Consider the following 5,024-nt stretch of genomic DNA (forward strand, 5'->3'; position numbering starts at 1 on the left):
ACTCAACCTAGAGGAGAGAATCCGCTAAAGTTTTCTAGAGTAAGGACACCCATCCCCACCCACCCCCACCCCCACCCCCAGGATCGGGTCAGCTTTGCTAAGGCATTTGGAGTTTATTCTGACGGCAGAGAAGAGCCCCTGGAAGGGTTCTTAAAGGGTAGACTCAGAGATTTCCTTTTACAAGAAGACTCTCCAAATTGAAACGCTAATGAAGCAGATTTGCAAAACTTTAAAAATTTACAGATTGGTAATTTAACCCAAATGGCTTATGATGAGAGTCGGGGCTATTCTTAATCACATTTGGGGCGAATTTTAAGTGATAACTGATCTTTTTGTGAGGCTATTTGGCAATCACTATTAATATTGTGTGTATCACCCAAATCAATGAAGGTACCTCGGTATATGCCACACCTTTTTTTTTTAAACAAAGAAGCGTATACCGTCACGTGCAACTGCAGCATTGTCAGCTTAGTTAGAATACTTAAAAAGTGGGGCACCTGGGTGGCTCAGATGGTTAAGCGTCTGCCCTCGGCCCAGGTCCTGATCTCCAGGTCCTGGGATGGAGCCCCGTGTCAGGCTCCCAGCTCAGCGGGGAGTCTGCTTCTCCTTCTCCCTCCTCCTCTCCCCCTGCTTGTGCTCTGTTTCTCTCTCAAATGAATAAATAAAATCTTTAAAAAAAAAGAATACTTAAAAACTGAAAATGTAATTGCTCATCAATTGGCAAACTGATTAACCAGTGATGTGCATATAATATGGAATATCATGCAGCAGTTTAAAAAAGAATGAGGTAGGGACGCCTGGGTAGCTCAGTCATTAAGCGTCTGCCTTCGGCTCAGGTGGTGATCCCAGGGTCCTGGGATCCACGGGAAGCCTGCTTCTCCCTCTCCCACTCCCCCTGCTTGTATTCCCTCTCTCGCTGTGTCTGTCAAATAAATAAATGAAATCTAAAAAAAAAAAAAAAAAGAATGAGGTAGAATTATACAGATATGGACGGGTTTCTGTTTGTTATTTGGATTAATTGAAAAATATCAGGTTCAACAAAATATACAGTGAATTCCCATTTAGGTTAAAAAAGCAAAAAACTGGGCGCCTGGGTGGCTCAGTTGGTTAAGCGACTGCCTTCGGCTCAGGTCATGATCCTGGAGAACCCGGATCGAGTCCCACATCGGGCTCCTTGCTCAGCGGGGAGTCTGCTTCTCCCTCTGACCCTCTTCCCTCTCGTGCTCTCTATCTCTCATTCTCTCTCTCTCAAATAAATAAAATCTTTAAAAAAAATTTTTTAAAAAAGCAAAAAACTCCTGATTTCTGTATGTTAAAATCAATATGTAAGTGCATAGGAAGAGTTCTAAATTTAAAACAATAGTTATTCCCCCAAGAGAATCCCCTAGGTTGGGAGTGACAAGGATAATGGATTATTTGAAGTTGCACAATGAGACTGTGTTCATGTACTGTGTTGCGTCAGGAGAGGTAGAAAGAAAGCAAGGGGAACTGGGTTACCAGAGGAAGAACGTGGACAAGAACTTCACGTGGCCATTGCTGTCTTCCATGGGAGAGGGCAAGTTGACATTCTCCTGTGGTAGCTTCCCCACTCAGATCCTAAAACCCTCAGGCCCCAGGTGCTAGATACGTAGTAAATGTTCAGTGAGTAATTTATCACCAGTGAATCGTCTGGAGCCCCGTTTCTAAGGCAGAGGAGTCAGGGGAGATTTTCCCTCCAGGAGACTTACGGCTTCAGTCACAACTGGGTAGAGGGACTACAGGCATCTAATGGGCAGAGGCCAGGGAGGCACAGATGCACAGGAGAGACACCCTCCACCCTCCCCACACCCCTGCCATGACAAAGGATTTGCCAGGCAAAAAGTCAGCAGTGCCAAAGCTCAGAGACCCTGATCTGGCTTTCTGAGTCACGTAGGAGAGAGTCCCTAGCCTCCTGCTGGTCTTTCTCTCGGTTGACAAAGTCTGCAAACCTCTCCTGTACACTACTTCACCCCCTTCTCTTTCTGCCAAATCTCCCCAAAGCTATGAGAATCAGGGTAGGAAGAAACATGGCCAGGACCCCAGAAAACACAGTTTGGGGGGGTCATATTAGGTAAGGAATGATCCTAAGAATATCAACTTGATCAGTGTTTCCCAAACGTAGCTAATCATTTATTCAGGATGCTTAAAAATATGTGCCTGTATATGTCTTTAACCATTAAACTCTCACCTGTGAACAAAGATCTAGTGTAATAACATGACAGCACTGCTTGTACTAGACAGACACAGGAAACGACCCAAATATGGAGCTATATGGAACTACTTTTACAGTGGACTGTCATACAACCATAGAGAAAATGAGGCAAATCTATGTGTACAGTTACAGAGCAATCTGCAAAGTGCAGAATCATGGAAAGAGTAAAAAAGGGGGAGCGATGCCATGGGGCAATTATTTCTATTAATATTAAAATTAACTATTTTTTTGTTTTTTAAGATTTTATTTATTTGACAGAGAGAGACACAGTGAGAGAGGGAACACAAGCAGGGGGAGTGGGAGAGGGAGAAGCAGGCTTCCCGCCGAGCAGGGAGCCCGATGTGGGGCTCGATCCCAGGACCCTGGGACCATGACCGGAGCGGAAGGCAGACGCCCAACGCCTGAGCCACCCAGGCGTCCCGAAGCATCAAAGTTTTAATCAGCCTGCCTACCAGACTACTAACATCTTTTCCTTTTGCTCCTTACCATACAAAAATCTAAAGAGACCCTTTACTGGCGTAGGAACACATGCCTAATTGGATTCCTTCTTTTTGGCATTGACTGTCTGCCAACATCACCTTCCTGAAACTCTATGGAATACTGGCCATAAGCCAGGCAACCTTGTGAATATTCTCTATAAAGATGATCTCATTTAATGTTGACAACAACCATATTTCTCATTTCTCAGAAACAGGCTCAGAGAGGGTAAGCAACTAGCCCAAGGTCACACAGCTGGGGCTGGAAACTAGGACTCTCTGACTTCAAGCCCATGTTCATTTACCTATTTGTCAATACTACCCAGGGAAGAAGAATATAGCCCAAGTAAGAAAAGGGGTTGGCCTCCTCAGAAATCCCTGAAAGCCTGGAATATACTTTCATGTCCTCAAGCATACCATCAGGTAATGCTACAGAGACAGCTTTCCAGGTGATTTGAGAATTCTGGGATCCATGGCAAATCCTAGTATTCTGCAGGATTTAAAAAATTTTAAAACACATATTATAATAGTACCCATATATAACATAAATCCCCAGAGCACGTAGTTTATTAAAAAGAGCATCTTAACAAATTATGTACAGTATGTCATGCATGCTTTAAAAAATACCAAAAACAATATATGCATTATGTGTTTATCAGTGTTTGTGAAACTACAGAACAAGGTCTCAAAAGAATGTATAGAGGTTGGGGCGCCTGGGTGGCTCAATTGGTTGAGTGTCTGCCCTCAGTTCAGGTCATGATCCCAGGGTCCTGGGATTGAGCCCCAAGTTGAGCTCTCTGCTCAGCAGGGAATCTGCTTCTCCCTCTCCCTCTGCCTGTCTTCCTGGCTTGTGCTCACTCTCTCTCTCTCAAATAAAATCTTAAAAAAAATAAATTTTAAAAAGACTGTACAGCAATCTGATAGTAGTTACTTCCTCTGTGGAAGACATGGATAATGAGGGTTTGAAGGATGTTTATCTGGATGTTTAAAAATTTTTACATTGGGGCGCCTGGGTGGCTCAGATGGCTAAACGCCTGCCTTCGGCTCAGGTCATGATCCCAGGGTCCTGGGATCAAGCCCCACATTGTGCTCCTGGCTCGGCAGGGAGCCTGCTTCTCCCTCTCCCTCTGCTTCTCCCCTGCTCGTGCTCTCTCTCTATCTCTGTATCTAAAATGAATAAATAAAATCTTAAAAAAAAAAAATAAATACAAAAATAAAAATTTTTACATTAAGAAACTTTCCATGTAGGGGCGCCTAGGTGGCTCAGTTGGTTAAGCGTCTGCCTTCAGCTCAGGTCATGGTCCCAGGGTCCTGGGATGGAGCCCCGCATCGGGGTCCCTGCTCGGCGAGGAGCCTGCTTCTCCCTCTCCCTCTAACCCCTGCTCATGCTCCCTCCCTCTCTCCTCTCAAATAAATAAATAAATAAATAAATAAATCTTTAAGAAAAACCTTTCCATGTATTATATAATTTAAAAAGTAACTTGGGGGCCACCTGGGTGGCTCAGTTAGGCATCAAACTCTTGATCTCAGTTCAGGTGATGATCTCAGGATTGTGAGATTGCGCCCTGAATGGGGCTCCTCGCTCAGTGCAATGTCTGCTTGAGATTCTCTCTCTCCCTCTCCATCTGTCCCTCCCCCTGCTCTCTCTCTCAAATAAATAAAATCTTAAAAAAAAAAAAAAGTAACCTGGCATAACCCTAAGAGTGGCTTGTGAGTACTTATTATATACCAGGCCCTGAACTGAACATTTTATGAACATTGTCTTATTTCTCACAATAATGCTAATTATTGAGATAGGTCTAATTATTATCTTTATCCTACAGGGAAAGAAACTGAGGTTCGGAGAGGTTTATTGCCCAAAACAGGAATTGAACACAGGTTTGTCTAGTATCTCTCATTAAACACAGCTTTAAGTCCCTGACACCTGGAGAAGTCTGCCAGAGAATAAAGGAGCCCGAGGAAAGCATGACACATGTCCTCTGATCTTTGGCTGCTAGGAGCACCCTAAGGAGTGCTGGGGACTGTGGTGGCCCAAAGAGCTCATGCTTTATCTGAAGAGTCCTGGGTGGTCATTTGTGTATATATATATATTTTAATCAAAGTATAATTGACAGGCAATATTATATTGATTTCAGGTGTACCACATAGGGCTTCAGCAATTCTATACATTACTCAATGCTCACCATGATAAATGTTCTCACCATCTGTCACCATATAACATTATTACAATATTACTGACTATATTCCCTATGCTGTTCTTTTCATTTTGATGACTTCTTGTGTTGTATTATTTTCTGACATAGCTGTTTCCCCCTCCT

Source organism: Zalophus californianus, chromosome 5 (assembly GCF_009762305.2).
Source record: "Zalophus californianus isolate mZalCal1 chromosome 5, mZalCal1.pri.v2, whole genome shotgun sequence".
In the NCBI taxonomy this organism is placed as follows: domain Eukaryota; kingdom Metazoa; phylum Chordata; class Mammalia; order Carnivora; family Otariidae; genus Zalophus; species Zalophus californianus.